This window comes from Rhinolophus ferrumequinum, chromosome 15 (assembly GCF_004115265.2).
Source record: "Rhinolophus ferrumequinum isolate MPI-CBG mRhiFer1 chromosome 15, mRhiFer1_v1.p, whole genome shotgun sequence".
Classification (NCBI taxonomy): Eukaryota; Metazoa; Chordata; class Mammalia; order Chiroptera; family Rhinolophidae; genus Rhinolophus; species Rhinolophus ferrumequinum.
Genome location: NC_046298.1, coordinates 43,515,822 through 43,543,014, shown reverse-complemented (window position 1 = coordinate 43,543,014; position 27,193 = coordinate 43,515,822). Strand labels below are relative to the sequence as shown.

The following is a 27,193-nucleotide window of genomic DNA, read 5'->3' as shown; positions in this document are numbered from 1 at the left end:
TGTTCTGCCTGCATGCGGGTGTTTCACAGCGGACCTGGGTTCTGATGGGGCTTAAATATTCTTCACTTCATTCCTGCTTGCAGGGCTGTATCAAGATTTGTTGAGTCCACATGCCTAACACATCAAATGCTCAATCAATGTTAACTGTTACTATCAACATGAGGAAACCAAAACCATGAAAATTTGTGCCCCGTTTTCCCAGCTAATGTACAGACTGCGCAAAGCCTGTCTGTCCAGGGCCACTTAGTAGGGGGCTGGTCCCTAGTCCTTTGTCACAGCCTGTCTGGTGCCAGGGACCTTGGTGACAGCAGTGAGTGGCCCGAGGACAATGAGACAACACTGAGACAGGGTTTGACGTCCCAGGAAGCAGGTGCCTGACCAGGGCCTGCACTGAGCCCCTGTGGTACAGCAAGAGCCACATTCAAATCTGTCCCTTTAACAGTTAGAGGCAGCAAACCGAAGCTCCAGATACATTTAGATTGGTTTACATAGTTACTCTGTGGGCCAAATTTTAGAAACTGGAAAAACTGTTTTTTAAAAAGAATCTAGATTTCCAGCTTTTCTTGAAACACTGGACTATCTGACCTACAATAAGAATTGAGCAGCAACAGACCCCTTTTGACGGGGGGTCGGGGGGGCTCCTCAGCTGCCCTTGGCACATCTCCATCCCCCCCCCCTCCCCGCACGCCCCTGCCCCGGAGCCTAAGTGCTCACACTACACCTAGAATTTGGGTCCAGGTCTCTGGAGACATCTGGGTCAGCAGCCTCGACTTTCTGCTCAGTTGTCGGACCTGGAGCCAATGGTTTTCCATCTGAGAGCCTCAGTTTCCTCATCTGGGAAATGGGCCAGTTGCACCTGAACACATGCAGGGTTGATGTGAGGATAAAACCAGACCATCATGGGAAACAGTTGGTAAGGAGGTGGCTCCTGTCAACCCTAGTCCCCACCTACTGTGATGAAGTCTAGTTATTTCTAGAAAGACAAAAGGGGCCAAGGCTCTTACATCGCTGTATGAGATTGCAGCCCAACCAAATGAATGGATAAACCAAATGTGGTCTATTCATGCAACAAAATATTATTCGGCAATAAAGAGGAATGAAGTCCTGATTCATGCCGCTACATGGATGAACCTTGAAAATATTACACTGAGGGAAAGAAGCCAAACACGAGAGGCCGCATATTGTAGGATTCCATTGATATGAAATACCCAGAACAGGCAAATCCATAGAGACAGAAAGTAGACTAGAAGTTGTCAGTGACTGGGGGGCTGGAGGTGAGGATTGAGGTGTGATGACTAAGAAGTGTAGGGTTTCTTTTTGGGGAGATGAAAAATGTTCTACAATGGTCTGTGGTGATATTGTACAACTCTGAATGTACCACTGAGTCGCACTCTTTAAATGGGTGAATTGTATGGTTTGTGAATGATCTCATACATCATATATCATTTTAGGAAATGCATGGAAGAAAAAGTGCGAACAGGGAATTCAGGGTGCTTCCAGAAGAGATGTCTGGGCTGGGATGCAGGCTGGCGGAAGGAGTGTCACCACGTCACCTTGGCTGGGGACTTACTGCTGCCCGCCACTTGGGAAGTCAGCAGGAGCTCTGCAAAGTCCCTCGCGTGGGGCCTTCACCAACTTTCTAGAACATACCTTCTGTGAATAACAAGAATTCACTTAAATTGGCAAATCACCGATTGGGAGATAATGTTCACAGTACATACACGTATCAGACAAAGGACAGGGGTCCAGAATATATAAAGAAATCCTACAACTCAGCAATAAGACAAACAACCCAATTTAAAAACAAGTAAAAGCAGATCTACAAATGGCCCATAAGCCAATGAGATGTTCAACACCTTTCGTCATCAGGGAAATTTAAGACCAGAATGACATACCCATACAGACGCATTCGAAGGGCTAAAATTAAAAAGCCTGACAACAGCAAGTGGTGGTGAGGACGTGGAGCAACTGGAACTCTTACATATTGCTGGCGGTAATGCAAAACGTTACAGCCACTTTGAAAAATGGTTAGGCAGTTTCTGGTAACATTAAACATGTCCTTGCCAGACCCTGCCATTCCACTCCAAGAGAAACGATCATGTATGTCCATGCAAAGAATGTTCACAGCAGCTCCATTTGTAAAGGAAACACTGGGACAACCCAAAGGTCCACCAGCAGGTAACTGGATAAGCAAGTTGTAATATATCCACCCAGTGGAATACAGCCCAGCAACAAAAAGAAACGAACCACTGATACATGCAACGGTGATGAATCTCAAAATGTAGATGAATCTCAAAATCGTTACGCTGAGTGGCCGAAGCCAGACACAAAAAGACTACAACATGCTGTGCGACTCTATTTATATCCAACTCTAGAAAACACTCATCGAACTTATAGTTATAGAAAGCAGATGTCATTGCCTGAGGCCAGGACGGAGGGAGGACTAACTGCAAAAGGGCACGGAGGGACCCTTTTTTGGGTGATGGAAATGTATCTTGCATGGGGTGGTGGTTACACAATGGTAAATATACATTTGTCAAAATGCACCCAAACAGTACTCTTAAAGTAGATTGCACTGTACATAAATTATACCTCAATAAAATTCATTATGAAAAACAACAACAAAACAAAACCAGACTCTGACTCCAGACTGCCCAGTTCCAATGGTGGTTCCAGGGCTTACTGGCTACGCCTTGGGGCAAGTATCTCTGCTTTCCTGCCTCAGGGCCTTTGCATTTGCTGGTCTTTCTTCCAGGAACATCCTTCTACAATGGCAACCGGGCTTGCCCCTCACCTTCTTCAGGCCTTTGCTCAAATGTCATCTTTTTAGCGAGGGCTAGTTAAAATTCCCACTCGCACCAAGAGGGCTCAGCACCCACTTTCCCTCTTTCTTTTCTTCACGGCATGCAGCACTCAGTCCTATCCTGGGTCTCCCCCCACTAACCGATCAGCTTCCCAAGGGCAGAGATTTTTGTCTTGTTCATGCCATATTCCCCCTCCTGACACATAATAGACAGTAAATAACTACTGAATAAGTGAACAAAGGGATACACGTCACTCCCATTTGGGGATGTGGATTACAAAGACCCTCACTAAGTGTCTAATAAAGAACAGGAGAAAGCCCAAGGGAAGATGGAATGAAATGGGCTTCACGACCACCCTGTGAAGAAACCAAGGCACAGAGACATGAAGGTGTTGGCCCCGTTCACACAGCAGGTCAGGAGCAGAGCTGGCGTTCCACCAGATAGTCTGATATCATCAGCCACACTGCCCCAGGGAAGGGCATGGGCCATGGACCACCAGGAAACCTAGATTTTATCCCTTGAATAGAAGGGAAGAGGGACTAGAGGTCTCTGTATAGGAACATGACGAGGTAGAGACTGAGAACCATGAGACTCACAAACCAGGGCCAGAGAAAACAATCAGGGAAGGAGTGTTGGGGGACAAATTAAAGACAAGGTGGTCAAACACAGTGGTCCTGGCCCCCATGTGGAAAGATGGATCTGAATTTCAAACGCACCTCCCCCAGGAGATGTTCAGTATCATTAGCCATCAGGAAAATGCAAATCAAAACCATAATGAGTACCACTTTACACCCACTAGGATGGTTACAATGAAAAAGAGAAACTGGAGTCCTCATGCATTTCTGGTGGGTAACATCATGGTACCATGGGACCCAGCGTTTCCACTCAGGCATATAGCCAAAAGAATCAAAAACATGCTCTCACAAATACCCGTATATGAATGTTCATAGCAGCATTATCCCCCACTGTCAAAAGGTGGAAACAACCCAAATGTCCAATAGCTGATGACTGGATAAATAAAATGTGCTATATTCAGACAATGGAATATTATTCAGCCATAAAAAGGCATGAAGTTCTGAACCCTGCTACAACCTGTGTGACCCCTGAGAACATAATGCTGCGAGAAAGAAGCCAGACACAAAGGACCACCTATGGTATCATTCCATTTATATGAAATGTCCAGAGCAGGCAAATGCATAGAGATAAAAATACAGCGGCTGCCAGGGGTTTGTAGTGGGGAAGGAGGGCTGGGAGAAATGACGGGACTGCTAAAGGGTATGGGAGTTCTTTGTGGGGTGATGACAAGCATCTGGAACCAGACTGTGGTGATGGTTGCACAACCCTGTGAATATACTAAAAACCACCGCTGTGAAGAGGGCAAATTTTACAGTATGTGAATTACATCAATACAAAAATGTAATACAGGGCAGCCAGATGGCTCAGTTAGTTAGAGCATGAGCTCTCAACAAGGTTGCCAGTTCAATTCCCGCATGGGATGGTGGGCTGTGCCCCCTGCAACTAAAGATTGTAAAAAAACGGCAACTGGACTTGGAGCTGAGCTGCGCCCTCCACAACTAGATTGAAGGACAATGACTTGGAGCTGATGGGCCCTGGAGAAACACACTGTCCTCCAATACTCCCCAATAAAATTAAAAAAAAAAAAGTAATAAAAAAGCACATCTGTAGATGATACCAAACAGCTGTAACTTTTTATTAGGTTTGATAATGTCATTGCTTTTATACTCGTATAAGAAAATGCTTATTTTTGTTTTTAAGTACACCTGTAAGTACCATGTTTCTCCAAAAACAAGACCTAGCCGGACAATCAGCTCTAATGCGTCTTTTGGAGCAAAAATTAATGTAAGACCGGGTCTCATATAATATAAGACCGGGTCTCATATAATATGAGACCCGGTCTTATATTAATTTTTGCTCCAAAAGATGCATTAGAGCTGATTGTCCGGCTAGGTCTTGTTTTTGGGGAAACATGGTATGCAGAATTAAAATGACAGGAGATCTGGGATTTGCTTTAAAATATTTCAATGACAACAAAAAAGAGATCAGTAAGACAAGTGTGGCCAAGTCTTCGTCTATGTGGAACCTGGGGATAACAGGGGTCATTTGGCTGTTCTACTTTTGTGTACATTTCGGAATTTTCATAATTTTTTTTTTTTAACACACACACCCTTTGTCCCAGCATTTCCATCTCCGGGATTTTAAGTTACAGCTCTACTCACATTCATGCAAATCAGCAGTTGTACATGATTACTCGTTGTACCTCGTTTGTAATAGCCTGGAGCTAACCTAAGTGTCCAGCAAAAGGGGACGGGTTCAATAAGTCAGGGCCCTCCAGTGGAATACCATGCAGCTGTGAAACACACTGAACTTGATAAGTAGAACCTCCTGGATATATTATTAAAAGGAAAAGAAAGGCAAAGGGCAGAATGGCATGTTAGACTATCCTGTCATTAGTGCCTTATAAACTTTGTGTGTGTGTGAGAGAGAGAGAGAGAGAGAGATGCTTACATAGGCACAGAACACCTCTTTGGAAAGAGGCTCCAAAACTAACCATTTAATCTCTAGGAAGAGTAGATGGGTTTGGATGGCTGGGAGTCAGGAGAAGGACGCAGATTTTTCACTCGAAATTTTGGGCACGTGTTCTCTATTCCAAAAAATAAGAAATAAAATACAGAAAAATTGTAAAGCCTCAAAGAAAAGCTGTTTCCTAAGCAAGGCCCTGTCCCCACACATCTCCCCTGGGGCTGGGTTAGAAGGATCAGGTTGTCCCTTCTGCTCCCTTCCCAGGCCCTGCAGGGAGAACAGAAGTGCCCAGTGGGCCTGCCCAGGGTTCCCTGGAAATGATTTCCAGACTCTTCCTCCTTGGCTGAGGCTGGGGGAGGGGGAGAAACACCACAGAAAGAACTGGAAGGAGGAAGAGAAAGCAGAAAAGAAAGGGGAGGAGGAGGAGGAGGAGGAGGAAGGGAGGAGGCGTGTGTGTCTGTAGGAAGAAAGGAAGAATGGGCCTGGGCACGGAGTGGCAGAAAATGCCCCCTTGGCTTAAGAAATGGCCAAATAGCTTTATTCGTCATTAACAAAACGTGTAAAGAACCCAAATGTCCATCAACTGAAGAATGGATGAACAAAATGTGATGTACACATACAAAGGAATATTATTCAGCCAATAAAAGGAATGAAGCTCTGGTTTATGCTACGACGTGCATAAAGCTTGAAAACATTATAATAAGTGAAAGAAGCCAGGCACAAAAGACCACATATCATGTGAGTCCATTTATATAAAATGTACAGAATAGGCAAATCCACAGATAAAGAAGGTATATTAATAGTTGCCCAGGGCTGGGGGAAAATAGGTACAGGGTTTCTTTTGGGGTGATGAAAATGCTCTAGAATTAGATTGAAGTGACGGCTGCACAATCTTGTGAATATATTAAAAACCACTGAATTGTACACTTTAAAAGGGATAAATTTATGGTATGTAAATTATCTTAATTTTTAAAAAGAAAATGAAAAAAGAAGGAAAAAAAAGAATAAAGTAGTGATAGATGCTACCACATCGATAAACCTTGAAAATGTGATGCTGAGTGAAAGGAGACAGACACAAAAGGTGTCTTTTATATGAAATGTCCAGAATAGTCAACTCCGTCAAAGACAGGAAAGCAGATCAGTGGTTGCCAGGGGCTGGAGGGCGGGTGTGTGTGTGTGTGACAGCTTAGCAGGTATGGGGTTTCCATTTGAGATGATGAAAATGTTCTAGAACTAGATAGAGTTGATGGTTGCATAACTCTCTTGAATCTACTAAAACCCACTGAATCGTACACTTTAAATGGGTGAATTTGATGATATGTGAATTGTATCTCAAAGCTGTTTAAAATTTTAAGAGGAATAAAAGGAAAGAAACTGGTCATGCAGCCCACCCCAGCACCCCCGCCCTGACTCTTAACCCAGCTTCACTTCCCAGGCTGCACATTCTCACAGCATCTCCCCTCAGCACGGCCCCCATGCCCCGAACACACAGAGGCCTGATCAAGACTAGCAAAACCAGGGTCCCCGCCTCCAGTCGTGGCCGTACAATACTTTCTGGGTCCCCTACACGTACTTCTGAGTGGGTTCCCAGGTCATCCCAGGTTGCCTCCCTTCTGTACCCACCACTGGCCAGGGGCAGGGGTGCCATGAGGGTGGGCACGAGGCTTTGGCTTCACCTTCCATCTACCATTCACCCTCCCCAAAATAGGCAAGACACAGAAACCACAAAGGAATGTGAAATGTGCCGGGTCTGTCAAATTTCCTAAGTGTGTGCGGTGCTGATTTCAGAAGCATCAATACTTTAAGACTTCAAACAAAACAAAGCAAAACAAAACCTAGAAATCTTTGGGCGGGGGGAAACGAAGAGGGTCAAAGGGGTCAAATATATGGTGACGGAAGGAGACTAGACTTCTGGTGGTAAGCACACAATGGAGTAGACAGATGTCGCAAAAGTTGTACACCTGAAATTTATATAATGTTATTAACCAATGTTACCCAGCCCAATAAATTTAATAAAACAAAAAACATAGAAACTTTTATACTTCAATAAAAATTAAAAAAGAAAACCAGACCTGAGGGACTTGAGGGAAAAGACCGGAGGGGAACGCCCCATGCCTTGTGGTGCCTCAGAAGGTTCAGTTGATTAAGAGGTGACATTTAGGACTGGTATGAAGCAGAAAGGAGGGAAAACCCACACTGTTTTAAGCAAATTTTTGGTAAAAATAATCTACAGACATATGGTCTCGCTTCAAGCAACCAAGTTACTGATTCCATAGAATTCCTGGGAATGGCTTTCCAGGCTCTAGTTTCTCTCCCTCCTACCTGACCCCCACCTTGCCCTCCAATAAAACATTCTGTCCTTGATCTGAGGAAGCCATTTTCCCGCTGGGGAGGGGGGAAAAAATCAAACTGAAAAACTTTAATTCATTCACTCAACATATTTAGTGCGTACCTACTCTGCCCCAGGCCTTGGGACACCCCTCATGGAGCTAAATTCTCACAGAATGAGCATACCATGACTGGTAAATAAATTAACCTACTGGATAGTTCTAAGTGGCAAGGAGATCATAATGCAGGATAAGGAATGATGGGGAAGGGAAGGTTTCAATTTTAAAATAGGGTGGTCAATAGAGGTGATATTGAAGCAGAGACCGAGATGAAACGAGGAGAGGGCCAAGCAAATATGTGGGGGGTAAAGCATCCCAGGGTGTGGGAATAGTAAGTGCAAAGGCCCTGAGGCAGGAATGTGTTTGGTTAGCCCCAAGAACTAGATTGTCGTGAGGTGGGTGGAGAACTTGGGGAATGACATCAGAGGGGTAGCTGTGGAGGGCATGCGAGTCGAGCAGATTTTGTTCTAAGTGTTCTAACCTTCCATGCCTCTATCATGCTTCTGAAAATGGGTTTGGACACATGAAAAACCGAGGTAGTACTGTCAGGAGTCCAGAAGTTGTCCATTACAGTTCAAATTTTCTCACATTTCCATTGTCATTTTCAGTGTTTTTCAAATTGTGGGTTGCAATATTTGAACAGGAATGAAATCAATGTCGTGTCTCAAGATCCCTTAAACAAATGAAGCAAACAGAGGAGAATAAAAATTTAACAACAACAACAAAAAAAAAGAGCATAAAATAATTAAAGCATGTTGCTGAATGACTCAAAGGTGGTCAAGCTAAGTGTCCCACAAAACTTTTGTTTCAGATGTGTGCATGTGTCCGTCCATCCTGGACCATGGTGTAAAATGCTCGTGTATGTCTTATCGGGGATTGCAAGTCAAAAGTCAAGAAAACAGCGAACCCAGATGACCCCTCCTCCCAGAACCAAGTCCTTCCCACCCACTCCACCAGCCACGTCAGATCTAAAAATGCACATCTACTATGCCAGAAACTGTTGTGTATGGCTCCCCAATTTTCTTTTCCTCTTAGACACACTGCTGGACTACATTTCCCAGCATCCCTTGTAGCCGGGTGTAGCCACATGACCGAATGTAGGTGGAACTCACACTCACTTTCCAGGCCTGGCACATAAAACATTCCTCTGCTCTTCCATTTCTACAGCGGATTCCAGACTCAGGGGAGGGCAGAGCCACAAGAGGGAAGGAGTCTGGTTTCCTCAGTGAGTTCACATGAGGCCGCCCAGTCAGGAACACCCTCGCTGGTCTATGACATGTGCAAGAAAAACTCTTTTATCGTGGTAAGCCAATGACAATAAAGGGCTTATTTGTTACAGTGGCTAGTATGACCCATGCTAACTCACATCCCCACCAAATGAAGGCTGGTCAACTCAGTAGCCTGATGAAAGAAGAAGCTTTTGCAGAAGTTTCGGAAAGAGAAGAGAGGATAGGAACTGAGTCTCTGTAAGCCTCAGGGTACAAGAGGTGTGCCCAACTCACAAGCGCCTACCGCAAAGCATCAGGGCCACGTCCAAGACTAGAGATTTAGTGTCCACAAAATGTTCTAAGCCATATCAAGTCTGTGTTTTGAAAAGAAACTTAAGCTCCACAATCAGGGGCCACCTGCACCTCCAGCCCAACACCACATCAATGACAAGAGCCCCCATTTATAAATCACCGTCACCATAAACAAGGTACTGGGCTTTCATGACAACCCTGCCCAGTAGGTACCTTTATCCCCACCTGACAGATGGGGAAAGCTGAAATCTACACCTAAGCTGACAACAGGAACTGTGGTTCACCACAGGCCTGCCAGGTGTTTAAGTGCTTAATTCACACATCGGCCCCGAAGGTGGGGACCGAGAAGAGAAGCCCAATGAGGGCACGGGCATTGTCTACCTCACCTACCACAGTGCCTGGCACGTGAGAGAAATGCAGGACATATTTGCTGAATAAATGAACAGCTGCTCTTCCCCCCTCCTTTTCATTTTAGCAAATTTTATAGGGGAATATTGGGGGACAGTGTGTTTCTCCAGGGTCCATCAGCTTCAAGTCGTTGTCCTTCAATCTAGTTGTGGAGGGCGCAGCTCAGCTCCAAGCCCAGTTGCCGTTTTCAATCTTTAGTTGCAGGGGGCACAGCCCACCATCCCATGCGGGAATTGAACCAGCGACCTTGTTGTTGAGAGCGCGCTCTAACCAACCGAGCCATCCGGCCGCCCTTTTTTCCCTTTTTCACAGATGAGGCAATGAGGCTTAGAAAGGGCATTGACTCTCTAGGTCACTGACTCAAGGTCACCCAGCAAATGAGTGAGGAAACCAGGTTTCAAGTCAAGATCGGACCCTCAAGCACCACCCTGCCTACTCGGCCAGTCTGTTCCTAGTGTCCCTCACACCCCCCCCCCCAGGGCGTGATCACACCAGCTTTTACAACTTGGGGCCTTTTTTCTATTCTTCCTAACTTCCTCTCCATTCCACCCCCAATACACTTTCTTTTGGCCCATTCGCATTCTTCCGTCCCTTATTCACTAGTCACCCATTCAGCAGGTAAGGACTGAGACATGTGGCTCTGTTCTAGAAGCTGGGGGGACGGCTGTGAACAAAACAAAGATCCCTGTTCACTTTGAGCTTGTATTTTTGAGGAAGGTGAGGCTGGAGACAAAATAGAATAACAATATATTATACTAAGTATTTACAAATATTTAATTTACATGTACTTGATTTATAGCTATTGAATAAAATTTTAATATGCATTATAAATTATATTTATAAATGTTGAAACAGGAATGCCATTCTATGTATAAAATTTATTAATATTAAAAATATTTACAATATATACAATATTATAAAATGTTGATATATATATATATAATCAATGTAAATGGTATGTTGGAAGATGTTAAATGCTATGAAGGCAAAGCATGAAAGAGAAAGGGATGGGCTCTGCAATTTTAAATAGAGTGATATAGGGCAGGCCTGGTTGAAGAGGGGAGGGAGGAAGGTAGGGAGGGTGTCATGGGGCAGGGGAACAGCAAGTGCAAAGGCCCTGGGTGCGTGTCTGTCTGAGTTGAGGAAGGAGGCCAACGTGGCTGAAGCAGAGTGAATAAGGGGGAGAGTAGTTAGTGGGAGATAAGGACAGTGAAAAAGTCAGGGTCCAGATTGTGAGTTAAAAAGAACAACAGCGGGCCGGCCCAGTGGCTCAGGCGGTTGGAGCTCCGTGGTCCTAACGCCGAAGGCTGCCGGTTCGATTCCCACATGGGCCACTGGGCTCTCAACCACAAGGTTGCCAGTTCGATTCCTCGACTCCCATAAGGGATGGTGGGCTCTGCCCCCTGCAACTAAGATTGAACACGGCACCTTGAGCTTAGCTGCCTCCCGGATGGCTTAGATGGTTGGAGCCTGTCCTCTCAACCACAAAGTTGCCGGTTCGACTCCCGCAAGGGATGGTGGGCTCCGCCCCCTGCAACTAGCAACAGCAACTGGACCTGGAGCTGAGCTGCGCCCTCCACAACTGAGACTGAAAGGACAACAACTTGACTTGGAAAAAGTCCTGGAAGTACACACTGTTCCCCAATAAAAAAAGTCCTGTTCCCCTTCCCCCCCACCAAAATAAAAAAAAGTAAATTAATAACAACAGCTCAAAAGTATTATAGAAACAACCCAACTGTCCATCAGCTGATGAATGGATAAACAAAATGTGGTCCACCCATACAATAGAGTATCATCCCGCCTTAGACAGGAATGAAATTCTGACACACGCTACAGTATTGATGAACCTTGAAAAACATTATGTTCAGTGAGAAAATCCAGACACAAAAGAACAAATATTGTATGACTCCACTTATACGAGGTACCTACAATAGGCAAATTCATAGAAACAGAAAGTAGATTAAAAAAAAAAAAGTAGATTAGAGGCTACCAGGGACTGGCAGGAGAGAGAGGGGACTTATTATTTAATACTGAGTTTCTGCTTGGAGTTTTGAAAAACTTCTGGCAATGGACAGAGGTGATGGTTACACAACACTGTGCACATACTTAGTGCCACTGAATTGTACACTGAAACATGGTGAGAATGGTCAATTTTATGTTATGCATATTTTACCACAATTTAAAAAAATCAGCTAACAGTTATGTTGCGTGTGATGTATCAGGCACCGTTCTCCAAGCTTTCCCTACATGAATTCATTTGCTCCTTCATTGGCGCTACGAGGGAGGTGCCTTCTAAACCAGTGCTGCCCAACAGAAATACGGTGTAAGCCCCGTATGTTATTTTAACTCTTCTAGTGGAGACAATAGGCGGCATTACATATATATTAATTTTGATAACATAATTTATGGAACCTGGTATACACAATCATTTCAACACGCAATCAATATAAAAATATTAGAGATTAATTTATTTTCCTTCCCCCTTCATTCTAAGTCTTTGAAACCCAGTGTGTGGTGTACACTCACGTGCTCAAGGGCCACATGTGGCCAGCGGCTACCGCACTGGACAGCGGAGTTCTGGGCCACTGTAAGGACTCTGTGCTCTGAGTGACAGGGGCTGTGGGAGAGCTCTGGGCAGAGGAGGGAGGCGAGCGGACTCCAAGGACAGCAGGGTCCCTCTGGCTTCGTGAGGGGAACAGGCTGTGTACCAGGAGGAGGAGACTGCAGTGGTGCAGGTGGGGGGTGACAAAGTTGACCCAGGGTGGGGGCAGTGCAGGCGGGGACACGAGGCCAGGTTCTGGAGACCAGGCAGAGCTGATAGGTACACGGGAGAGAAAAAGAGGCAGCCAGCAGAAGAACCTGAGTCTACCGTGCACTACTGAACTGCACGCTTCAAAGGGGTTAAGATGGCTAATTTTATGTTACGTGCTGTTTACCACAACAAGAACAATTTTAAGTTAAATTAAGAGAGAAAGAGAGAGAAGTCAAGGATGATGTCAAAGTATCTCTCCAGCCCTGGTCCTAGAAGGATGGAGCTGCCGTTAACAGAGATAGTGACAAACTGGGGAGGAGCAGACTTGTCTTTACTTTGGTTTGGCTTTGGGGGAGCTCTGTGTTGGACACGTGAAGTTTGGGGTGCCTGACAACCCAGTGCAGCGTTCGGCAAAGTGATCCAGGCTGGAGACAACATGCCAGTAACCAGGGGGCAAAGTGCGTAAAATCTCCAAGCCCACTCGACCTGAATTCCTCTACCTGACCGTTCACAGGGCCTGGCCTCCCTCTCAGTTCCCATGACACTGCGCCTGGCCCAGCATCACATCCCCCTTCTTCCCTCATCGCCAGCTATGGCCCAGCACAGACTCCAGGTTCCAGCTTCGGAGAACAGCTTTCCAGAAGCCTCACTGCCCACTCCTACCGCCCACCCTCCTCCCTGGCCGCCAATCCCATCAAGGCTTGACACCACTGCTCATTTGGAACCGTCTAGCAGGGAGGGAGTGGAGAATCTGAGTAGTACACACAATTCAAGAGAGTGCTAGAAGATGCCAAGAGATGTGTAATATGCAACTTGGTGTGTGGGGAAGGGGGACACAGAACTTATATGCGTGTGGGTCCCCGATCCTTTATTCAAATCCCTCACGCTGAGATGGGCTGAAATGCAGATTTTTTTCTAGACTTTGCAAGGTGATGGGGTGTCTACTACACGTGTCTACTACAGAACACCCACGGCAGGCTCCAAGGGGGCACCCCGTAATCAAACGCTAGTATTTCTGCAGCCAAACATATGAATAGTCACTTGGAGCGTGACAAAGACAGACTATAAATAACCTGGCTTCAGGTCAGGTCTTGTTGCCCAAGTCACTGCGGGTACCATTACTGATGTTGGTGGTGTTATTTTGATAGTGTGTCTTGCTGGCTGTTCTAAGAGGGGAAGAGTTTTTGTGTGTGAAGGCGTGGAAGGACGATGTCCATGAGCTCTGATCAGACAAACGCAGCTTCCGATCCCAGCTCTGCGCTGTTCTGACCCTGAGCTATTGACTTCATTTCTCTGGGGTGTCAGTTCTGGGCATAAGGAAGTATCTGGCTGTTGCCTATCCGTCTGAAATGAATAATAATGACAATGCAACAGGGGCCATCATAGTAGTAGCAGCTAACCTTTATTGAGCCTTACTATATAGTTCAGGAGGCCAGTTAGCTCCGTGCTGCCATCGTGTCATTGGCTGAAGCCTTATCACACCCCTGGGAGGCAGCTTCTGCTGCTACTTGTCCTCTTTCACCAGCGGCCTGGAGTAGCTTGCCTGGGAAGGAGCGAGCTGGGGCTCCAAGCCCAAGTTTATCCGACACAGGTCCAAAACTTGAGTCAAGCCTGCCCCTAGGTCAGGTGGACCCATCCCTGTCACTGAGCCTCCCACACACACGGTGATAATTTAGTCACACAACAACCCGTGAACTGTCTTCCTTCTTGTGGAACTAACCCCAAACACGCCCCAGAGGAAGGTAGTTATTTTACTCCACTGTACCCTGACACGTCCTGCACTGATGGTCTCTGGACCAATACAGTCTACCTGCCAGCTCTCACGCCACCCGGGATGTACCAAGCCTCCTTCCACCACCAAGAATATCCTCTCGCCTCTCCTTTTTCAGTTCCTCTGCAACCTTCGCCTTCCTTTGAGCTCAGAGGCAGTTCCTGAGGCTGCGCTGGGCCTCGAAGATGGAGTTTTTTTAAGCAGCGGGGCCTGGGATGATTCTCTCCCGTGTCCCCAGAGTCCGGCACAGGCCTGGCACAGAGCCGTCACTCACTAGATCCTGGCTGCTGTTTGCAAGGGGTGAGAATGGCTAAGTCTTTGTGGAATGCAATTTGGCAGGGCCTACCCACATCTAAATGCATGCTGCCCTTTGCCTTAGCAAGTCCTCTTCCAGGAATCTGGCTGGTAGAAACACTCTTGCACAAGCGACTGAAGGTGTGGATACAAGAATGTCAGGTCGGGTCACTCCCTGGCTCAAAAGCCCCTTGTGGCTCCCATCTCACTGAGACTCGAAGCCCAAGTTTTAGTCCAAGACACAGAATGGAAACTCTAGAGCAACAAAGAGGTAGTATGAATCAGCTAACAGTGGAGATAAGAGGGAACACGAAATTACTCAATTCATCTAAAGGAGGCAGGAAACAAGAAAAAAGGAACAAAGAACATAGGCGATAAACAGCAAACAAATGGCAAGATGGAAGATCGAAATCCAGCAGCATCAATACTGACCTTGAACCGAAAATAGTCTAAACCTGTCTGTCTATACAGCTGGCCCCAACTGAGATGTACTTTGAGTATCAAATACACACCGGATTTCGAAAACTTGACGTAGGAAGAAACAAAGTACAGACTATACATTAAGCGTTGGCGAGGGTGTAAAGAAATGGGAACCCTTGTGCACTGCTGGTGGGAATGTGAAATCGTACAACACTGGGAAAAACAGTGGTTCTTCAAAGAGTTAAACACAGAATTACCATATGACCCAGGAATTCCACGCTTAGGTTACATCCATAAGAACTGAAAGCAGGGATTCAGACAGATCCGTGTGGGCCAGTGTTCACAGCAGCACTAGTCACGACAGTCAAAAGGTGGAAACAACCCAAGTGTCCATCAATGGATGAATGGAGAAACAAACTGTGGTCTACACATACAACGGAGTGTTATTTGGCTGTGAAAAGGCATGAAGCACGGATCCACGCTACAACATGGATGAACCTTAAAGACATTATGCTTAGTGAAATAAGCCAGACACAGAAGGATGAATACTGTATGATTCCACTTATATGAGGTACCTAGAGTAGGCAAATTCATAGAGTCAGAAAGCAGAATAGAGGTTACAGGCAGGGGAGGGAGAGAGTGTATATAAAGGGTAGTTTCTGTTTGGAATGACGAAGAAGTTCTGGAAATGGATAGTGGTGCTGATTACACAACGTTGCAAATATACTTGTCACTGAATTGTACACTTAAAAACGGTTAAACTGGTAAATTTTATGTTATGTGTATTTAACCACAAAAAAAGACTAAAAATATCTCATGAATGATTTTTATATTGCTCACAGGTCAAAATAACAGTGTTTTGGATATATTAGATTACATAAAATATATCCGCATTAATTTTCCCTGTTTCTACTGTGGCTACTAGAAAATTTAAAATAATATATAAATGGTTTGCATTTATTTCTATCAGACAGCCCTGATCTTAATATCTAATCGTCAGATGGAGATTGTCAGACTATATATATGCTGTCTGCAAGAGACACTTTAAATATAAAGACACATACCGGCTCACAGCAAAAATCAGAACTAAACTAAAAACAAAACGGAAAAAAACCCCACTCATAAGGCCGAGGTTAAATAAATAATGGACTACTCCTAAACTGCTAAAAGAATGGGCGGGGTTCTAGATTGCTGACATGGAAACAATTCTAAGACATTTGTTCAAGTTAAAAAGAAAGGGGTAGAAGAATTCATACAGTATATATGATCAAAGGAAAAAATGCATGCATAGACAAGGAGGGCTGAAAGAATATACCCCAAACTCCCCACTGAGGTCTCCTCTCCAGAGGAAGGGGAGAGAGAAGTGAAGACTTTCACAGTGTATGTGGCTTTTTTCCCGTGTGTAATAATTACTACAGACCTACCCTCAAATTGGCAAACCCAAAAGCTAAGCGGCAAGGAATTTTATTTTAGCCTGAGCATCCCATGTCTGTTAGATTCCCAGAACGCTTGAAGCAAGTCTGAGAAACCATGGGGAAACCACCCTACTCTCTAGCACATTTGCAACTCAAATGTGTGGCCTCACCTGCAAAAATGCAGAGCCTCAGACTTACTGAATCAGAACCCGCATTTTTAACAAGTGCCCCAAGGAATCCCTGGGCACATTCAAGTTTGAGAAACCGTTGATCGTTGATCGACAGGCCAGCCCAACACATCTGCACCAGTAGGAGACTCAAGGCTGGCTCATGAGACTAACAGCCACAACCGTGAGAGTAATCAACGAGCATTTACAAGGTGACCACACATTGGCTCAATGAAACGCCAAGACAATCCCACCGGTAGATACTTTAGATCTATGACCCATATCTGCCATCCCAGCCTCCAAAAATCTCTAATATCCATCTTTTTCTTTTCTTTCCTGACTTACCGGGGGCAAACCTGGCCTGCAATGACTATTCTCATGTATTGCCCTTAGCGTCAACAGCCACAAATCTACCAGCAGCAGAAATATTATCGGCTGCAGAAATCTTAAGTCCATTTGGCGACGGGAAGCGGCCCGCCTTGCTGGGGTGTCCCCCGCCATCCAGTGTGTGCTCCGGTCCAAAATATTCTAAATTTTCAAACACCTACGATGCCAGCGAGTGCCGTAAATGCAGCACATCTGTAGACATGTGACGCCATCTGTTTAACCTCCAAGAGGAAGACATGAGACCCCTCTAACTGATGAGGAAACTGAGGCTGAGAGAGGTGGGGGCCCGTGCTCCAAGTCCCGCAGCTGGCCCCAAACCAGAAGTGCCTTCACAATCTGACTCCTCCACTACTGGCAGGTCTCCCTGACTCAGACCGGCTTGTCACCCACCTGGGCTTGCTCACAAACTCCCAAACATATCGGCTGTCTGGAGGAAGCTGGGGCAGCCACGGTTATGGTAATGAAGACAACGAGGGAGAGTAAACAGGGAGAGGGGGAAGGGACAGCACCTCGCTGAGCCCCAAGCAGGATCCGGGGGCAAAGGTGGCGGGTAGGGGATGAGGGCAGCTTCCTGGACTGGGAGCATTTTCATTTTGACCCCAGTACCAAGGAAGCATCGAGGCTTTAAGGCTAAAAGCCTGGGCTCTGGGGCCAGACCATCATTTAGCAGCTATGTGACGCTGGGCAAGTCACTTAACTACTCTGTGCCTCCCTTTTATCATCTGTAAAATGGGGATGCTCACCACACCTACCTCCTAGGGTCCTTCTGTGAGTAAGAGTCAGTGCCTGTGAAGGGCCCAGGCCAGGGGCCGGGGCAGTGTCGGCTGTTGCTCTGGTCACAATCCGGGTAAAGCTCTTAACCAGATCCACAACAACCCTGAAATCCTTCACCAAATTTTGGGAGAACCAAGTGTGCATTTCTCTGGGGCAAAGGTCTGTGGCCTCTGAGCAGATCTCCAAAAGGACCTGAGACCTCTTTCCCCCAAATTAAGAACCACCATGCTCTTCAGACCTCAGCCCCCCAGAAAGAGCGTGGGCCAGGTGGGCCAGGACTGCCAAAGCTCCTCCTCCCCCACCGGCTGGCAATACCGTGGCACCCCACAGGCCCCCACAGGCCTCCCCTTCCTCGTCCCCATGCAGGTCCATGCTGATCTCCAGAACTCCTTCCCAACTGCACAAACGCCTTTCTTCTGCCTCCACACCCCTCTCCTCCTTGCCTCCTGACCTGTGAGTAAACACTCTTGGGGCTAACCTGGTACCTCCCCCTCCTACCTCTTCTAGAACTTCCCTTTGCTCCTTTCTTTTTCTTTCCCGCGCCTCTAAGCCTACTTAGATCCTAAAACACCAATCCCTGTGCTCCTCTCCTCCCAACCTGAGTAAAGGTCACCCGGCCCCTCATTTGTGCAATAAACACGGATGATGGGCTTATTCCAAGTCAGGTCCTAGGGATGAATCCTAACACGGGAATCAACTGAGTAACGTGAAGGAAGTAGCACAGCTTCAGCCCGGAAGGCTTCCCTGAGGAGGAGGTATTTAAGCAGAGGCCTGCACCACAGGGAGGAGGTGGGGGAGATCACTGTAGCAGAGGGCACAGCAAGTACAAAGGTGAGGAGGGAGGAGCAAGCTGGGTGCTGTGAAGAAGGCAAGGTGAAAAGTAGGAGGTGAGGTCAAGGAGATAAGCCCAGGCCAGATTAGAGGGGCTCTGTCAGGGCAGGTGAGGGTTAGACTTGTACCTGAGCGAACCAGGGAGCCTTGGAGGGTAGCAAGACACATATTTTTTAATCTGTCTTCCCTCCTTCCTGCCTTCCATCCATCCGTCCATGAAACCATTCTTTCGCTTCTCGTGGCTCTTCACCACATCCATTCCCGTCTGGCTCCCGCCCCTACCTACCCATTAAACCCAGGACATCTCTGCTTCCAAAACAGCTGCATCCAACCCAAGAAGTGCGACCTCAAGTCCATATAAGCTAAGACCTTTCTAGAAACTCCCCCACTTTGTTCCCGAGACGCTGACCGTGTTCCTGCCCTTCCTCCCCCACTTCCTCTGTTTCGGCCAAAGAAGCTTCTGCCCTACATGTGGGCAGCCACCCAGGTTGGTTCTCAACCCTCTCCTGTCCTCTCCCTGGGAGATCGCTCCATCCCTGGGGCTTCAGTCATCACTTGGTGTCGCCAACTCTCACTTGTGACCCCTACAGTTCATTCATTCATTCTCCATTTCTCCCTCTCTGCATCCTTCCACCAGCCAAGAGGGTGTTAGAGCTCCACTCCCCGGGATCTGTGTTCCCCAAAGCACAGGCACCTCTACCACTTCTCAAGAAAAGCAGCTACAACCACCCAGTTGCTCAGGCCAGTGACCTTGAATCATCCTGGAGTTCTCTTTCTCTTACCTCCCATCAACAAAACCACAGCACCCCAGACCCCAGCCCCAATGTCCCGGGCCCTCCGTCCCCCATGAAGCTTCAACTGGCCTTTGTACAAAGAATCTCAAGCTTCTCTCTACTGGGAATGGCCTGGAGCCCAAAGCCTGTCCCGAGAAGCCCCCTCCTCCAGGAAGCTTGCCCTGATGCCCCAACATACCCCAGAAGTCTTGTCTCCTCCCAGCCTCCACCAGCCTCCACCAGCCCAGCAGACTAAGATACTGATCTCCCCTCGCAGGAGGATGGGTGTGTTCTTGGCTTACCTCCCTCCCCTGTCCCTGAGGGCAGAGCTCTGACGACAGGCGCACAGGAGGCCTGCTATGTGGGTCTGAATTTAATCAGTAGGACGTGTCTGTATTTAAATCCCCCGCTCTGCGAGCAGCTAGCTGTGTGACGTTGGACAAGTCACTTCTCCTCTCACTGCCTCTAAAACAGAGAGATGGTGGCAACCTGGGGATCTGACCCTGGGAAGAATTTTAAGCAAACCATGATGACCCTGCCCCATGGAGCAACACAGGTGGGTGAAGCAACAGACACGACAGACAACTAGCAACATGGAACCTAAAAGCCAGGAGACGGCCGATAGAGACCCAGAAGGAGAAATAAAGCAGGATCCCCTAAAGTCAAAATCCACCACACAAAGCAAACAATTCGTCGGGGCACAGGAGAATAAGGAGATACACCTTAAAAATGTGAGGAGGTTACCTGGAGAGGCAAGGGAAGGGAACGGAAATATAAGGGAATTTTATACACACAGAAATATATACAAGTATATATGTGAACATTCTGGATCTTGACGTATGGGTTACAGAGATGGTCATGTTTGTCTAGACTCATAGAGATGCACGCTTAAACTCTGCACGTTTTACTGTGTGTAAATTGTACTTCCATGAGAGGATGGGGCGGGGGGGAATCCCTAGAAAACTTTCTGTGAAAGGGCGAGTGTATACACAAAAGGGGGAAGTCATTGGCACAATCTGGGGATAGAAGTCAAGGCATCTGTGGCAAGAGCTCGCTAAGCCGAAGGGAGCCTGGCATGAGAGGGTAAAGAGCTAAGAGCTCTTCCAGGAGGTTCCCCCCTCACCTAGCCTGCAGGGCTCAGTGTTCGAGGATGGGTGAGGTGTCATGAAGAGCAGGAGGCAGGTGACAGTCTAGCAAACTGTCACAACCGCCCCGTGAGGCAGAAGCCGTGGGCCTCTGCCTGACAGCACTGCACAGTGGACAACAGGTAATACCCACCCCCTGGAAAAGGGGCTCTGGGGAGCTTCTACTTGTGGACGTCCTGGGGGAATGGGCCACTCTTTGCCTCCAAGCTGCTGAGATCACCAGGGGCTCCCTCCAGGGCCCCCGGGGTAATTAATAAGGGTCCCATAGCCAAAGACATTCCGCCCTCCCAAGGTGCCAGCCTAGGACACAGGGGACTTCGGAGGCTGGGAGGAGGGTCACCTACAAGTCAGCAGCCCCCTCCAGTCCCTCCAAGCTCGAGAAGCACTTTGCAGGGGAACTACTAAAGTATGGCGTGAGCAAGAGGAGTGGATGAAGGAAGCCAAGCCTGGCTGTGGGTTCCAGGAGCATCAACCCTTCCTCTGATCCTCTTAATCCCAGAAAGAGCATTTGGTGACGCCCTCCTCGGAGCATACACAGAAGTAGTAACAACAATGACAATACCTTCGCTGTTGGCTACCTTCTGCTGAGGGCATACTCTGAGCCAGGCACTTGCGAAACACTTTTCCACACAGGACCTTATTTAATTGGTGCAAAGGCTCTCAAACGAAACATCTATTATCACTCCTGTACTTCCAGTTCATTGAGGTATGAATCCCTAAACCCGTGTAATCAGCAACAGCCCCCAGGGTGTGAGGCCTGTGGTGGCCAAGACAGGGACCTCACTGAGGTCCCAACGAAGGGAACACAGAGATAGGAAAACCTGGCCAAAGTCAACTCCCTGCTGCCTCAGTTTCCCTAATCTGTGAAATGGGCTTACTGTCTCCTCCTTTACTGAACAGGACAGATCCTGGAGGTGGTAAAACAGATTCTGGACCCTAGAAGTAATAATATCCTTAGTAAGACTAAAAATACAGTTGAAATGATAAGATGGAATCTGCTTAAAAGTATTTCAGCAAAAAAAAAAAAAAAAAAAAAAAAGGTGCTGGGTCGGAGGGCTTGGGGGTGGCGTAATGGACCAGAAAATTACTGAACTTGGCAATAGGCATGTGTGGGTTGATTATGCTATTCTCTCAACTCTCGGTGGTTACTTTAAAAATTCCACGATAAAAAGTTAAAATCATAATAATTTTATACATATTAATAAAGAATACATAACAAATAAGCAAAGTGAATGTTTGCCATGCACCCACCCCTTCAAGCCAGGCCCTGTCTTAAAAAACCTTTCCGCATATTCACTCATTTAAGCCTCATAACGACCCCAGGAGGTAAGTTCTGTTACAGATAAGGAAACTGAGATCCAAATGGTATTTGATTGCCTGGGTCCTTGCCCTCCATTTAAAATGCCAACATTGATTGCCTAGGGTTTGGGAGAAGGCAGTAAGGACTTGGCTATCTGATCTCATGGGAGACTTTGCTAATTCTCTTCTTCATCATCATCATCACAGTCACTAACATTTTTCGAGTACCTGCCAGGCATTGAACATCTGGGAACACACCTGAAGTGGGTCTCCTGTCATTCTCATTCTTACAGTTGAGGAAACTGAGGCACAGGGCAGGGAAGCCCTGTCTGTTTCCAGGGTCACACTGCCGTGCCTGATGCCAGAGCAGGCTATGTGCCTTCCTGTTTAGAATGCCGACACTGTTCCTATGTGCCTTTCGGGAAGACAATGGGGACCTTTCAGAGTGGAGAAGTCAGCCTGGGTCCCATGGGAGAACAGTAATCACAGTGTAGATTTAAACAGCGACACCAGCTGCTAGTTCCTGAAAGCCCACCGCATGCCTGGCTTGGAAGAGCACTGCCTCCTTGGGCCCTCCCAGCAGACCCTGTGAGGGAGCCAGCATGGGCCCATTTTACAGACAAGAAAACTGAGACCCAGAAAAGGGATTACTTGCTCAGGGTCATGCTGCAATTAAGTAGAAGAGCCAGCATTCCCTCCATGCCTGCCATTTTAGGGGGTTCACAGCCCCAGGAAAAAAGAACTACAAAGAATGACAGACAACACCACCATAGACTGGCAGGCTACGGGTATTAGCTAATCCTCCCAACAACCTTTCAAAAGTAAGTACTGAAATGAACCCATTTAGTAGAGGGGAAAATGGAGGCCCAGGGCGAGCAAGCCTCTTGCCTGCAGCCATTCAGCCAGCAAGTGGCAGAGCCCGGATTCAAACCAACAGACAGCTGGCTTCCTGAGCTTCACTCTTCTCCACGATGAAGGCAAGAACATGATGCAGGCCACGGGCAGGAGGAAGAGGCAAGGAGGTCACAAGAGGCAAAGACCCCAGAGCAGACAGGTAGGATGAACTGAACAAAAAGGGAGATGATTTCTCTCAAGATGCGACTGCAAAGGAACCTCCTCAGAGTGACCAAATGAGAAAGCACGGGCTCTGGACCCAGCAACCCCACTTCCGGTTTATCCCAAGCATACTCATTCCCCAATAAGACATGTGGACGTGTGCCTTCCAGCTCTGTGCACAGAAACTTTTGCGAACCCCTCCACGTCTGCGTATGCCAGCAAGGATTCACCCACACCGTGGAATACCATGCAGCCAAGAGGAAACACTCCATGTACTGTGCAGTAGGGCCTTCCAGGAAGACGAAGTGAAAAAAGGCACGTGCAGAACAACGGGAAGAGCAGACTACCCTCTGTGCACAATAAATACTTCGAATGCTATAAACACAGGTATAAATGTGTGTGTACAGAACATCAGGGTTGAGGAGTTGCCTCGGAGAGGCAAGATGGGGGCCCACCAATGCCAGGGAGGGTGGAGAGGGAGACTTACTATTCTGAATTTGTCCCATGTACACATATGACTGAGAGAGAGAGAGAGAGAGAGAGAGAGAGAGAGAGAGAGAGAGAGAGAGAGAGAGAGAGAGAGAGAGAGAGAGAGAGATGCTTCTTCCTTAGAGCCTTCAGACCACCCAGACAGAGTTCATCAAATCCCACAGCAGCTAGTCCAGCCTTGGAAACAACACTTACCTCTAACCTCCTCCTGGACTGGGCCCCAATTTCATAACTGAGCCCCAGGGCCCTGACACACAGTAGGCCCTCACTGGGAACAATTAAAGAAACAAAGGCACTCTCTCCTGCTTCTCCTGCCAGCACATTCCCCTGCCACCAAAAATACACAAACTCTACACAAAACTAATTGTCACCAAACTAGAAATGTCTCAGAAAACATTCTCTCTCTCCCAGCTGGGGGAACTTGCATGTCACCGACACAAAGGCTTCAGTCAATGGGGACGGAACTCTAATGGTGATACTCCAGGCTGGGGAGAATTCTAGAGAAGGAATGAGGAGGGATTCCTTAGGGAGAATTCAACGAAACATTTCCCGTGTGTCTCTAGTGTGCCCCACCCTACACTGGGGAGCCAACTTTCAAGCAGGCCCTCTGCCCTCAAAGAGAGGGGACAAACTCAGATATAAACAGTAAATCAGCGGGGAGCAACGCATTCTGATGGCGGCAGCAGTTATGTAGTTCAGGTATCCTACTGTTGCTACTAAGAGTGAGGGTGCCTGGTGGGGGGAAGACCCAAAAGAGAGCAGGGCAAGATAATCATGCCCCCACCCCTTTCCCCTGTGGGGCGGGAGAGGGAAAAAGGCAGCCCCTCGATTGCTTTCCAAGCCCAGGCCGGCTGGAAAGGAATGCCATGTTTTCCTGTTTCCAATTAACTTCCCCCACCAGCAGCCCTCTGCATTCTTGAGACCAGGAGTCAAGACAGCCACAGGGGAGAGCTGGGATGGCTGGCGGGAACTCAGCTGGTGGCTGGACCTGGGGAACCCTCCCCACACCCCAGGACCCCTCCCACCAGGCCCCAGGGCTTGGCACTGAACCTCTGGCCCTGCCACAGACTCAAGAAGGGGAGAAGAAGACCCCACATCCTGAGGGAAGGCTGAGGAAGGTCCCAGAGGCCTCTGGGAAGGAAGTCCGCAGGGAGGGGGGCGGTGCACAGGCCTGTCCCTCTTGGGCCTTACTCATGCTTCCCCCCCTTAAAAAAAAAAAAAGAGTTCCTACTTCAGGAAACATTCAGCCTAGAGAGACCTACAGCCTCCCTCTTCTCTTACCCACCCAGGAATTATTATTACTTATGCCTATCATCTCACGAAGGAAGATATTTGCACATTAAGGAAAGGACAGCAGTTGGGGGCAGGGGCTCCCTCAAAAACGTTGTCTCCCCAGCTCTGCTGACAAGTATGGAGCCCCTCTCCCATCTACCCCCAGCCACAACACAGGTTTCCCCATAGACTCAGTTTCTTCATCTGTAAAATTGCAAGACCACCTGTGTCACCTCCCTCACTGACTGAGCTGGGCCCTCCCCAGCAAGTCTGCCTCAGCCCAAGCCCCAAAGGTTTACTCAGCACCAGTGAGGGCTGAAGGAGTAGGGTCCGAGGTCAGAGAGTGGGAAGGGCAAGTGTCAACGAAGTGGAATTATGTATAATTCCCTCTCCCACCACAGGGAAATCGCCCAGGGTGGACGCCTTTTTGCCATCACCCTGAAATGCCCAGCACCTGATGGTCCTCCTGCAGACATCCTGTCTGCTGAATAATAAAGAAAAAGAACATGTTTGGATAATACTTTCACCCACCTCAAGGTCAGCTAAGGGAACTGTGATTATCCACATTTACAGATGAGGAAACCGAGGACGAGGAAGTTAAATAAGCTGCCTGAGGTCACAGACTAGAACCGGGAGTCTGACACCCAGGCCAAGCAGAGAAATGGGCAAGAAACTTCTCTGCCAGCTGCATCAGGGTCTCACGGAGGTCACAGGGGGAGAGTACAAGGAAGGTCCCCAATAGCTCAGCTTCCCTTCCCACAGGGGCTGAGCAAGCCAAGGCAAATCCCAGCTCAGGTGAAGAAGAAAGATGACAGTGGGGCCAGCTCCCTGGTGCCTCCTAGCCAGGTCTGGGGCCCCCCATTCCCTGACTCACACACTTCCAACTCTCAGCTCTGGCAGGCAAAAGCTCTGCTTCAGTCACAGGTGAAATGATCCTGCCCTCAGCCCAGCTTCCAGGTGCTCCTTACTTTCCCCAGCTTCCAGGTGTGGGGAAGGGAGGGGAGGCAGGGGCGGGCCGGGATGGGGGGTAGTGGTGTTCTGACAGCTCTGTCCAGGTATTAACTATATTTGAGACCCAGGTCAACCGAAATAAAAGGGACCAAATGCCAAAGAGGGATACAGGAGAATCTAGGTAACAGTTTTGAGCTGAGTTGGAGAAAACTGAGAGGGTTACAAATTGGGACGGTGTGACCCTGGGCAAGCCATTTAACCTCTCTGAGCCTCCATTAGCCTGTCTGTAAAATGGGACTAATAATAGTCCCAACTTCCTACTCCAGTTGTGGCCAGTGTGTAATGCACTTAGCATCAGCCAATCCATAAGGCTTCCTGGGTAGGGAGATGCTATTTCCGGCTCCTAGGAGTGGGGGAGCTCTGCAGGAGGGTGGGGGAGGTTCACAGACCCTTAAGTCCCACCTGACATCAGCACAAGAGGATAGTTCCTGAGCTGTCACCTCCCGGGTTCTCCCACCACCCCTGAGGTCAGAGTTGAATCAGCCCCCATCCCTACCCCCCATCCCAGGTGAAAGCACCCAGAACTTATCATAAATCTCAGGCCTTGGGGTTTTGGGTGTTTCTACAAATTGTTTCCCCGGACAAGCGCCCTGGAAAAGGAGGTGTGAAGGAAGTGCAGACGCTCAGTACATCCTTGTTAGACTATTGGAGGGCTGTGTGACAAAAGGGGCTGACTGCCCCGACTGGAGGCTGAGCAAAGACTGCAGCCCCCCACCCCCGTCTGGGAACGCCATAGAGCTGGGACCTGTCACCCCGGCCTCCCCGGGAGAGCTGACAAGGCGGCCTCTGACCCCACCTCCCGGGAAGTTCAGCTGCTCAGAACCACAAAGCAAAACAAAGGGGCGCGGAGAGGAAGGAGCCACCACGGTGCCTTCCAATCACCGCTGGCGCCCTCGCCCCAACCAGAGCCCTCCCACGGCTCCTCGCCCGCTTCTCCTCTGGCCGCGGACCAAGGCCTGGGCAGCCCCTGGTCCCTTGTCTCCCCGCGGCCGCCTGTGACAGCAGCCGGGGAGGCAGCCCAAGGGGCAGCCAGGGATGGGAAAACCAGATGGCTCCATTCCTCCTCCCTCCTCCTCCATCCCTCCCTCCGGGTGCCCGGGGCCTGGCCGCCCTCCGCAGGGGCCCGACTCGCCCGGGCTCACCCCAGGGAAAGGGTTGCCTTTGTCTAAAGGTCACCACCCGAGCGCGGTGCCCGGGCTGGGCCTGGTGCCTCCCATTCCCATGCCGAGGGGGTGGAGATGGGGGGGCCGCCCCAAACCCCGGGAGGTGACAGGGGTAAGGCTCACCTCCATCCTCAACCCCCCCCCCCGTAACGGACCCCCTCCGGGACCAGCCAGCACACGGAGGAGGGGGTCAACTCCTTTCACTGCTAGGGGGTGGGGGACCAAGTCAACTCTTTTCATTGTTTAGGGGCGGTGGGGAGGGGGAGACCGGGTGGCCTCCTTCCGCATCCATCCCTCCCCAGCTTGCCAGAGGCCCCGTTTCTCCCCGGCATCCCCAAGAGGCATTTGGGGAGGGGGCGCAGGGCACGAGCGAGAGGGGGAGATGAAGGCTCGCCACCTCCGGCCGGGAAATCACCATCCGCTGCCCCACTGCCCTCTTCTTCCCCGAAAGGCGGGGAGCAGGGCGAGGGGAGGGGGTCCAGGGGCCGGGAGAGGGGGGTCTCCCCGCCCCTCC

At 48.5% G+C, this 27,193-nt stretch overlaps 1 protein-coding gene across 8 annotated transcripts in view; it reads right to left on the bottom strand.

Annotated features, from left to right (window-relative positions):
• BICRA (BRD4 interacting chromatin remodeling complex associated protein) overlaps positions 1 to 27,193 on the bottom strand; it is a 73,455-nt gene that overhangs the window by 44,627 nt on the left and 1,635 nt on the right. The window lies entirely within an intron of this gene.